The sequence below is a fragment of the Anomaloglossus baeobatrachus genome, chromosome 6, assembly GCF_048569485.1.
Source record: "Anomaloglossus baeobatrachus isolate aAnoBae1 chromosome 6, aAnoBae1.hap1, whole genome shotgun sequence".
Lineage (NCBI taxonomy): Eukaryota > Metazoa > Chordata > Amphibia > Anura > Aromobatidae > Anomaloglossus > Anomaloglossus baeobatrachus.
The window spans coordinates 200,268,004-200,280,710 of NC_134358.1; positions in this window are offsets into that span (position 1 = coordinate 200,268,004).

Here is a 12,707-nt window from a genome sequence, read left to right on the forward strand (position 1 = left end):
TTATGTGTGATACTCCCATAAGTGTGCGTGTTAGTAAGCGCCGGCAGTCTCCAGACTCATCAGCAGCTCCAGGCTCTTATTGGCCCCCATTATCCAGACACGCTCCAGGCTGTGCGCGCTGACACGTTAGGGGGTCTGGTATGGAGACCCCTGTTGTGTTATTGTGTCATTATGGTGAGTAACATTTTAGATTTTATTTTCAGTTATGTTCTTTAAAGTCCGCCGATCAGTTAATGTACTGCCTCCATTTTCTGTTTATAGGCAATTTTCATTTTATTGTTTCCTGACTTGAGCGCCTGTTGTTTCATTCTTTGCTTTTTTCTTTACTACTCCTATAAAGTGTTGCTCTGTTTTCCTTTATGTATATTCACATGTAGTTTCAGAATAGGAAGTTACTTTTTACGCAGGTAATCATTATGTGATTTACTTTTTATCCTCTTTATTAGTAAACCTGCAGCTGCTGTTGTGTTATAGGTATAGGCCATAGTGTGTTATAGGTAAGAGAACTGTCTCACATGTGATGACGACATGTTGCCTTGGGATAAGTTCACATGTTCAGGATTTGGTGGTGCAGCAATTTACAGAAAAATACAAGTAAATAATTTCATATTCCCATTCACATCTTGAGACATAAAATGAAAGCATGGTGCGGATTCAAATCTACAGCGTGCTCATTCTGATTGCAAATTTCACCGTCCGTGCTTTGTAATGGAGTGGGATGAGATCCACATCCAAATCTGCAATGAAATCCACAAGTAATATATCGATTCCATCTGCAAATTAATTGCAGATTTGTTGTTAATATCTGACCTCTTCTATCTGGAAGGAATCTGCTGCACTGTTCACACTTAAAGCAGTATTCCCATCTCCAAGATCATATGTAATAGGTGTAATAATAATAATAATAATAATATTAGCAAATAATTCCAATTAGAGATGTAGTATAGTTATTGTGATTCACTAATTCACTATGTCTGTACCTAAAGGTGGATGTCACACACAGCGACGACGACAACAACGTCGCTGCTAAGTCACCATTTTCTGTGACGTAGCAGCGACGTCTTGTCGCGGTCGCTGTGTGTGATATCCAGCAACGGCCTGGTCCCTGCTGTGAGGTCGCCGGTTGTTGCTGAATGTCCAGCTTCATTTTTTGGACGTTGCTCTCCCGCTGTGAAGCACACATCGCTGTGTGTGACAGCGAGAGAGCGACGAAATGAAGCGAGCAGGGAGCAGGCAGCTGGCGTCTGGCAGCCTGTGGTAAGCTGTAACCACGGTAAACATCGGGTAACCAAGAAGCCCTTTCCTTGGTTACCCGATATTTACCTTAGTTACTAGCGTGCGCCGCTCTCACGCTGCCAGTGCTGGCTCCCTGCTCCCTGCATACGTAGCTGGAGTACACATCGGGTAATTAACCCGATGTGTACTCTGGGTAGGAGTGCAGGGAGCAGGGAGCCGACACTTGCAGCGTGAGAGCGGCGCACGCTAGTAACTAAGGTAAATATCGGGTAACCAAGAGAAGCGCTTTCCTTGGTTACCCGATATTTACCTTACGCAAAAAGGAGGGGAGCCAGCACTGCTTATGAGTGGCATGCAACAATGAGAAGGTAAAAAGTGTAATATTCACAAATTCATTCCTACTGTGACAATTCAATGAGATTTTTGGCAAATAATTGATCAATGATTTGAGCCCCCCTGCCCCGTCACGGCAAATCTCTATAAGGGGGGTCCCTACACTATATTTATAATTTATATACGTACCATAAGGTCTCGTGTAATGCACAGGACCGTATAAGAACATCACCTACCTGAGAAGTGTCAGAACCGCTCCCATACTGCAAGGGCTGACAACTGCGAGTAAAAGGGCAGTCCAGGTGCCGGTGCGTGCGGCAGAACCACACACACCAGCACAATGTCAGAACTGGCCCCCACAGTGCCAGACCAGCAGACATGGATGAAGGGCGGAACAGCCCCAGGCAGGTGGTGCTTAAGTAATAATGCCTATGGAACAGGAGGCGGTGGCTGTGTGTGAACAGGCACCAATATAAATTTTGATGGCAACAGAAGGAATTTGCAAACCACACTGGGCATGCACGGCAAGGTGGCGGTCAACCACCGACCAGCTAAACACAAAAAGGAGGGGAGCCAGCACTGCTTATGAGTGGCATGCAACAATGAGAAGGTGAAAAGTGTAATATTCACAAATTCATTCCTACTGTAACAATTCAATGAGATTTTTGGCAAATAATTGATCAATGACTTTTACTCGCAGTTGTCAGCCCTTGCAGCATGGGAGCGGTTCTGACACTTCTCAGGTAGGTGATGTTCTTATACGGTCCTGCGCATTACACGAGACCTTATGGTACGTATATAAATTATAAATATAGTGTAGGGACCCCCCTTATAGAGATTTGCCGTGACGGGGCAGGGGGGCTCAAATCATTGATCAATTATTTGCCAAAAATCTCATTGAATTGTTACAGTAGGAATGAATTTGTGAATATTACACTTTTTACCTTCTCATTGTTGCATGCCATTCATAAGCAGTGCTGGCTCCCCTCCTTTTTCCATTTAGCTGGTCGGTGGTTGATCGCCACCTTGCCGTGCACGCCCAGTGTGGTTTGCAAATTCCTTCTGTTGCCATCAAAATTTATGTTGGAGCCTGTTCACACACAGCCACCGCCTCCTGTTCCATAGGCATTATTACTTAAGCACCACCTGCCTGGGGCTGTTCCGCCCTTCATCCATGTTTGCTGGTCTGACACTGTGGGGGCCAGTTCTGACATTGTGCTGGTGTGTGTGGTTCTGCCACACACACTGGCACCTGGACTGCCCTTTTACTCGCAGTTGTCAGCCCTTGCAGCATGGGAGCGGTTCTGACACTTCTCAGGTAGGTGATGTTCTTATACGGTCCTGCGCATTACACGAGACCTTATGGTACGTATATAAATTATAAATATAGTGTAGGGACCCCCCTTATGGAGATTTGCCGTGACGGGGCAGGGGGGCTCAAATCATTGATCTATTATTTGCCAAAAATCTCATTGAATTGTCATAGTAGGAATGAATTTGTGAATATTACACTTTTTACCTTCTCATTGTTGCATGCCACTCATAAGCAGTGCTGGCTCCCCTCCTTTTTGCGATATTTACCTTAGTTACGCTTCCACGCGTTGCTGCTGGCTGGGGGCTGGTCACTGGTCGCTGGTGAGATCTGCCTGTTTGACAGCTCACCAGTGACCATGTAACGACGCAGCAGCGATCCTGATAAGGTCAGATTGCTGGTCGTGATCGCTGCTGCGTCACTATGTGTGACACCACCTTTAGGTATCCATGTTTATAAGCACGCATATAGTCTCATTTAATTAGTTACTCGTAGTCATGTCCATGGATACCTAAGGTCCTGCAATGCCCTGAACATGAGGTAAGTGACATAGTGAATCAGAAGAATTATACTGCATTTACAATTGGAGGTACAGGATTAGCTAATATATTATTGTCGGGGGCGGAGGAGGGGACGCTGCGCTCTCCCACTGCTCGGGTCCGGCCACTGCTGCGGCTGCTCTGTGGTGGCTCGAGCGGTGGGCCGGATCCCGGGGACTCGAGCGGCGTTCCTCGCCCGTGAGTGAAAGGGGGTTTGATTGGGTGGTGGGGATTTGGTGATTGTCCGTGATGCCACCCACGGTTGTGGTGATATTGGTGACACCACCGCTGCTCTAGACGGGGATCCCGGGAGCAGTGACAGGGAGCAGCCTTGTTGTTAGTTCTCCCCTCTGTGGGTAGGGGGTTAGTTGTCCCGGGGCCCGGTGATGGGGGTAGGGGTGGATGGCAGGCAGGTTACAGGGCCTGGTGAGGTGCAGGGTCACGGGGGCAGCGCTGTGCCGCACGGCACGGTGGTACTCACTCAGCCAATGATGAAGACACAGTTCTCGGTAAAACACACGGCTGGATGGACGGGTCCCACAGACGGCTGCGGTGTTGTTTCTCCCGGCAGGTTGATGGTGACTGCCTTTCCCTGCACCTATGTACGGTAGATGGTTCCAATGGGTTCCCACCGGTAACCCACTCCCCAGCTTGGATATGGGCTGGAGGAGCCCCTTTTGCCCGCAGGCTCTGGCCCTGGGAAACGGTTGCCTTGGCGGTGGCGGTGTCTCCCTCTCTTGGTTGGACTGTTGCCTTCTGTCGGGACTTGGCTGCTGGGAAACCCAGGAGGTTCCCTTCACTAACGAATTCGGCAAATTCACGGCGACTCCTAGCCTTGCCGGGGTCCGTAAGCCCCTGCCAGATGGTGCTGACTTCTCTTTGTGTACCGGTCCGGTACGGCCGGGCCACCGCCCGTCCACGGTCCTTACGGTAGACTCCGATAGGCCACTCCTGCAGACGGTCACCACTGTCTGCCAACCTTGCTGTACCGCCCGGGCCACACACCCGGACGCTGTCAGTTAGTTGCTCCACTACTACTTTCCTCCCTTCCACTTTCACCTCCAAAATTAAACTGTTTACTTTTCCCGCCTCCAGGACTGTGAACTCCTCGGTGGGCGGGGCCAACCGCCTGGCCCACCCCCTGGTGTGGACATCAGTCCCTGGAGGAAGGCAACAAGGGTTTTGTGTCTGACTTCGGTGTGCCTGACCGGGAGTGTGGGGTGTGGTGGTGTTGTTCTCTGTGGCCCCTGGCTTGTCCAGGGCGCCACATTATTATTATTATTATTATTATTATTATTACTACATTTGCTACATATTGGGATAGGATGTTGGAGATGGGAATAATCTTTTAAGGATCTGTTTGCATTGGGCAGAACTTTGGTAATAATTAGTACCAAACAATTACGATTAACACGCTAAAGGCAGATTAACATGAGCAGATTTTTGTGACTCCATACTGCATATATATTATTGATAGCATGTACACTGTTTACAATTAGGAATTTGCAGCCGACAAAGATGATAAACTGGCCCACTTCAAAGGGTTCTCTGACTATAAAATATCTTTTTAGGTATAGACTGAATAAATATATTATACGAACGCATAATCACATTCAAGCGTCCCTGTGGATTTAGCGCTGGCAACTCTGAAGGTCTCCAGTGGCTCCAGAGGCGGTCTGCCCTTTTGGAGGGCACAGTTCCGCTGTCTCATGTAATTGGTACACCTCTGCAGCGACTTCCAAATGGGCCAAATACTGCTGCTTTCAAAGCCAGCAGAGACCTGCAGAGCAGCCTGTGCTAGGTGCTTTCTTATTATTTTTAATCAATCCATGCATGAAAAAATTATTTTTTATTATCGGACAACCCTTCTAGGGAAATCTGGGACCTGGTTGTTGCCTCCTAATCTTAGAGAAGCATGAAAGAAGGACTGAGACCCTGATTTCAGCTATGTTTCACTTACTGGGCTTCTTGCTGTAGTTTGGATAAAGCACTGTGTTATTTGCTGCATCTCTGTCCTGCTCTCAGTGAAGGGCTGTGTGTACCTTCGCCTGCACCATTTATTGACAGTTTTTAACTACAGAGCGCAAAAGCAAAAAGTTACTTCGGAATGGTAGGGGGTGTGCATAGATAGATCAGATCAATATTAAAGACTGCATAGTAGAAGCTCATCATTGAGAAGACTAGCAGAGCTGCAGCAGATAAAACCACACTAAGAAGCCAAAATCCAATGTAAGTATCAGGGTATTTGCCTAATTTATGCTACTTTTAATGGGCAGCAAAATCTAAAAATCTAGTCACAGATTCTCTATAAGGGATCCAGTCAGCAGAAAAATGAGCATTTTCCTGATTGCCAACAGGTTTACAGGGGCCAGTGATCAGGAATGAAGATTTGTACAAATGCTCCTTCACCATTTATCGGCTAATGTGAAGGAGCGTTACGTTTTCTGCTAGCACTACACTGAGAACTATGTGCATTCTAATGCAAAAATCTGCACCATTTGGGCTCCCGGAGAAGCATGATGCCACCACCGTGGGCACAGCGGAATGGAATATTACGAGTCTTGACACAAATAGAACTTCTTTTTCTAACTACTGTATTTTTATTTTATTCAGGAACATAGTCTGTAACCTGTGGCTCTCCAGCTGTTGTGAAATGATAACTTGCAGTATAACCCAAAAGCCAAAGACACAAATGCTCGAAATCCATCTGTCATATGACTTTCAACCATCAAAGTGAGTGTCATTAATACACCTCTGACATTTATTAATGGATTCTTCCTTCTCTACTATGGGAGGATAATAAACTGAATAAAAATCATTCTCCATGCATGAAAATTGTTTAGCCTACTGGCCATAAAAGACATTGTCAAGAAGAGCCTTTATTGCTTCTGATTTTCAGTAATGACTTGATGGAGATACATCTCACTGTGTATGGGCTCATTTATTTAGCTTCTGCACAAAAACATCTCAAATGTCCTAACTAGAGATGAGCGGACCAGTAGAAGTTCGGTTCGGCGAGTTCAGCTGGCCGTTATATACAGTTCTGTTCTGGACCCGGACTTGACCTGAACCCTATTGGTAGTCACTGATTGGGCAGTTTGGCTCTTCACCCTCATGCAGCCCGCTATAAACAAAGTACTTCCAAGGGAAGGTAGGGCAGGACTTTTCCATTCTTTTTGTTTAGGCACACTACATCCTATTACGCTGTTGTTACCCCCAGTGTGCAACGTTCAAACCCTGCAAGTGGCTTGCAGTAGGCTGAGCACCGAGTGCACCCTAGCACAGTGATGCTCACGCTAGTGGTTACCAATCATACGTAAAGCACCTGAACTCCGAACTCGATTGCTGACTTTTTGTAAATCGTATGTTTTGGTCCAAACCCCGAACTTTATTGTTTGGGTTCTCTCATCTCTAGTTCTTACTCTCTTAGGTTATGTTAATATAGTTTTTTGTTGTTGTTTAGAATGGATTCTGCTTCAAAATCACCCTCAAAAACAAATATTCTTCGAACAAGCTTCCAATTAATTTCAAAGGGAACATCACATTACTGTTCATACATGTTTTAAAAACCATGCTGCAGACAAAGTGTCATATCACACAAATTTATACATTGCAGTAAAAAGGCTGCAAAAATGTGTCAAAAACAAAACACTTCAAAACTATAAAAAAAAGTGTCAGAATTAAAATCCATATAGAAAATACCACACCATTCCTGAAATGGTGCTTTCTTGCAAAATACAACAGATTTTGCTAGTTTAAAAAAAAACAAAAAACTTAAAACCTTTAATACCACTTTCATTAGTATTTCAGCCATATTTCGGGCAGTACTATGCATTAATATTTTAAGTCCCAATTGGGAATGGAAATTAAATAGAGAAAAAGTAGATTAAAAGAGATTTGCTAATTTTATTTGGTTTGAACCACTCCTGATTTTCATTTATATCAGTAAATACTGATGTTGCATACTGGCTAAAATCAGTGTAAAGCCTCATTCACACGTTAGTATTTTTGCATCAGTGTTTGTATTTCAAAACCAGGAGTAGAACTTATAAAGAAAAACTATAATTAAAAGATTGACACCTGTTCTATGTTTTAGAGACACTTCTGGTTATGGCAAATACTGATGAAATACTGACAAAAAATGATGATGTGTGAATAAAGCCTAAAGGAGTGTGAAAATCTGGATATCCAAATCTGAATCAGAAAATATTCTGCCTACCAATGGTAAAAATCTTTGATAATTTTCTTTGCCTTCCTCCAGTCCTGTTGCTTTCTGAAACAATTTTTGAATTATTCAAAATTGCCACTGCCAATTACGTCCTCCAAGGATCAACTGAATCACTTAAATAGTTAATTAATATATAGATAATTAAAGAAAGACAAATGGAAAAAGGTAACAAGCAGGACACAGACAACATCAGTAAAAGACAAAACAGCAGGCAAAGAACCTTATTACCAAAAGAGATAGAAAATGAACACCTGAAGGGCAAGACCAGGAAGGCATACCAAAAGATCAAAAAGATACAACGAAAGTTTCAACCTAGAGTGGGAATGTTGAAAGACAGCAATGGGAACAAACTAACTGAGCCACAAGAGATCAAGGAGAGATGGAAAGAATACACAGAGCACCACTACAAGAACGATTCAGTGATATGGAATAAAATGGAAACTGGAAATGATAGAAAACCAAACAGCTTGAAAGATGAAGTCGTTGCTGCGATAAAGTTTCTGTCAAAAAACAAAGTACCTGGATGTGACAATATTCCAATAGAGCTAACGAAGACTTCTGAAGCAGCAGTTGATGTCACTACATGCCTGTGTCAACAGATATGAACAACTGGTAAATGGCTCAAGGACTGGACAAGATCAACTTTTTATTCCTATTCTGAAGAATGGAGATGCTACCGACTGTGGATACTATCGGACTATTGCATTCATACCTCATGACAGCATAATACTTCACAAGATCCTACAAAGACTTCTATAGCCTTACTTTGACAAACTTGCCAGAGGAACAAGCAAGATTCAGAAAAGGACACTAGACACTAAACATTAGATGGATAATGGAAAAGGTCAAAGAATATAACAAGGAGCTCTATTTTTGCTTCTTCAATTGCAGCGAGCGTCCGGGAGTGAACCCACTGGGCCGTACACCAGACTCCCCAGGAGAAGCTAACCTGGAGCTAACCCCTATATAGGGATTATTAAGTAGTCTTCAAGAATCCAGTTGAGATGCCCCTGATGAGCCCTGATATTGTTGGATAAGAGCGATTCTTGAAAGTTTATTTTAATTGCTTATCTTGAAAATTTCTATCACACGGACAAACGAACCAACATATATTAAGGAGTTTGCCCCTACTCCCTAGATTAGCATATGAGATAGACTTACAGAGACATATCTCCTTTGGACTGTGCATGTATATACTTGTGGGGTCTCTTTGGTGTAGCACTTTTACACACTGTATGCTAGGAGCACTGGAATCTAGAGAAGAGGCAGGGAGCAGACAGGCACTAGCCATCGTGGAACAGGGGCGTCATTATGAATTAGGGAGCCGACCTCCGTTTGTGAGGAAGGGAAAGGTGAGGGATAGTATCTATTTTTTCCCCCCTATTTTTCCCATTTTTTAACATATTTACGGATGTATGTAATGTATTGTGGCATAATTGTTAATAAAATTTAATTATTTTTTTAGTAGGTAGTTGTAATCTTTGGTTTTGGCAGCTGATATCTACCTGAGCTAATTGAGTTGTGGTATACATGACTCCTACTCAATACAAAGAAGACAAACATATTCACTACTGCCACGTATGACCAGAACACATTTGAGATGGATGCATGGGGACAAACTTGAAGTTGTAAAAGACTTCATGCTACTCGGATCAATATTCACTCAAGATGCAGGCACAACACCAGAAGTCAAGTGGAAATATAGGTATGGGAAAATTAACAATGAAGTCACTGGACAAGGTCTTCAAATTAAGGAACATTTCACTGGTGACGAAGACACAGTTTCTACGTAGTCTGGTGTTTTCTGTGGTAACATATGGATATGAAACCTGGACAATAAAGGAACAAGACAGAAGAATCAACTCCTTTAAAATGTGGTGCTAGAGAAGGATGTTATCAATACCATGGATGGCAAGCAAATCAATTTTGGAACAAATCAAGCCAGGCGTCACTCGAAGGAGGATTACCAAGTTATGACTTTTACTACTTTGGACACATCATAGAAAGAGAGCAATCACTGGAGAAGGACATCATGGTTGGAAGAATAGAAGGAACAAGGCGAAGAGGAAGATCAGCAACCCAATGGCTTGATAATATCAAGAAAACGCCATAGAAGACCCTGGTGGACTAGGGTTGCACAAGATCGATCATCCATTAAATCTATATGGCTCGAGATTGAGCTGAATGAATTAAAATAATAATAATTCTTGACAGCCTCAAGTGCTACTCGGAACATGGTGGTTAGTGAATGGGACACGCCCACAAAGCGGCCTGGGGTGACTCGTTACCGGGCCGCGGTTCTGCTCCTGGGACGCCGCGGTGGCGAGGCCCAGTTCAGTGACCCTGGCAGTGTTGTTTAGTAAATAGGAAGGGGATGATGACAGTTTATTCGTGATGCCACCTGTGGTATGTGGCAAGTTAGGTACCGCCGCTGCGGGATGGGGACCTCTGGGGGAGATAGTGACCCAGCTTGGATGGTGCAGCTCTCCACAGGCAGAGCTGAGCCCCAGGGCGGATGGGGGGGGAGTAGTTGCAGGCGATGTTGTGGGTTGCAGGGCCGGTGGCGCAGGTGAATAACGGAGCAACACAGAGATGCAGTCTCAAGGGTTTTACTCACTGTAGCAGGTTCCAAGGTAACACAATGTCAGTGACCGCCTTTTGAGTGCTGGGTTCCACTGTGAAGGGCACCAGCTGATCCCGGGTAGTTTGAAGGTCGAGTCCAGTGCACCTTTCTTATGTTTACCTTTCCTGGTCATCTTCCTGCGCTTGTTTCGCCCTCCTGCTTTGCGCCCTCGCACACAGAGCCCTGAGCAGGTGCCCGTGGACCCTTTTGTGTGGCATGAAGCTCTATCCCTTGGCCCTTTGGGGTCACCTTCCAGCTAATTCATATGCAAATGTGGCCTCGGTGCTTGCAGTCACCTTAGCCTCTGGTTTTACTAGCAGAGCACGTTGATTCTTCTCCTCTAGCCTAGGGACCAGTCCCCGATCTGCGGCCAAGTCCTTCCACTCCGTTGCACATGGGCCACATTTTTTTTTTGTATATAGTGGGCTCATAATTAGGAATTATGTAAGAGCTCACACTGTATTTAGGAGACTATGAGGTCTCATACTGTATATAGTGAGGCTATCTTGGGGCTTATACTGTATATATGGAAGCTATGTGGGCACTAATATTCCACAAAGAGAGGCGATGTGAGGGCTCATACTTTATATATTGGATATGTGGCAGCACATAATGTATGTTGTAAAATGTGTGGCAGGATCATACTGTATATAAGGGCCATGTGTTGGCTCTTACTGTATTTAGGGGGCTGTGGGGGTGGCTTATACTGTATACAGGGAGGCTATGTAGGGGATCATGCTGTATTTAGGAGATTGTGGGGGCTCATACTGCTTATTGAGAAGCTATCTTGGGGCTTATACTGTATATATGAAGGTTATGTGGGGTCTTATACAGTATACAGAGGATATGTGGAAGCACATACTGTATGTAGTGGGCTGTGTGTGGGCTTATACTATACATAGGCCCCATGTAGTGGCTCATGCTGTATATAGGAGGCTGTGGGGGAGTCTTATACTGTATATAGGGAGGCTATGTTGGGGCTCATACTGTATATAGACTATGTGGGGGGCTCATGCTGTATGTAGAGGATATGTCTTGGCTCATACATTATGTAGGGGGCTGTGGAGGAGGCTTATACTGTATACAGGGAGACTATATGGGAACTCATACTGTATATAGAGAGGCTATGTGGGGGGCTCATGCAATATGTAGAGGATATGTGGGCTTATAATGTATATAGAGAGGCTATATGATGGTTCATACTGTATATAGAGTGGCTATGTGGGGGACTCATGCAATATGTAGAGGATATGTGGGCTTATAATGTATATAGGGAGGCTATGTGATGGTTCATACTGTATATAGAGTGGCTATGTGGGGGTCTCATGTTGTATGTAGATGATATGTAGACTTATAATGTATATAGGGAGGCTATGTGGTGGTTCCTACTGTATAAAGGGGAGCAATGTTGGGGCTCATGCTGTATGTAGGGGTATGTCAGTATATTTAATTCTGCTCAATATTGTTATTCAATAAATATTTATATAAAATACTAATTATAATATGTCAATATTAATATTGATCAGAATTAAGTTCATTATGTTTGTCCGGCCTTCCTCACGGTTTCTCACGTGGCCCCTCAGGAAAATTAATTGCCCACCCCGGTGTATGCCAAACGTCATGTGAAGATTAGATTGCATATGGGAAAAGTAGCGAACATTATTGATGCTTTACTGTCACAAACTCTATGCTATGAACATAATCCTACTCTAGATCCTAGAGGAAAGATGGTGTCCACCACTCATGCACCGTCAGGAAGATCTATGAAAACTTAATGATGTGGTTTACTGAATATAACATTAAAAAAATCACTAATAGCGGTATTAATTATGAAAAATGATGGTACAGCCAATTCTATACACATTAAAAATACTGCACATACACATATTCCTTGGCCTCAGCAGGACATCTTTAGGAAGCAGATGTTTTTCACAATTATCTTGAAATATGTTCTCTTAGTTATTTGATAATGATATATCCATTGATTCTCAAAGAAAATGCATTCTAGGAATTAGCAATCGAGTCTGCATTAATGTAAATGACAGATCCTTCAAATAGATAGGAGCTAGACAGATAGATATATAGGTGAAGAAGGAGCGAAGACCATGAGAATAAATATATGCAATGATCATCTATAGAACAGATGGATTTCTATAATTTGGGAAACTCTGACATATCCGGAGGGATGATGTTACTGGAGGATTTGATTGGTTCCAATGTCTTTGTGAATGTTGGAAGAATTTAAGTTAGTGGAAGAAACCTGTTTCCTTTCTATTCCCTGAAGAAAGTTTTTGAGGCCAAAACAATCTTTTTGGATGTTCTTTACTTACCAGTTCATACTTATCTGACTAACGTGCATATGTTATACTTTACGTAGGAGTTGAGTTTTCCATATTCCCTTTATAATTAGAATACCAAAGGACTTTGACAGTCTTT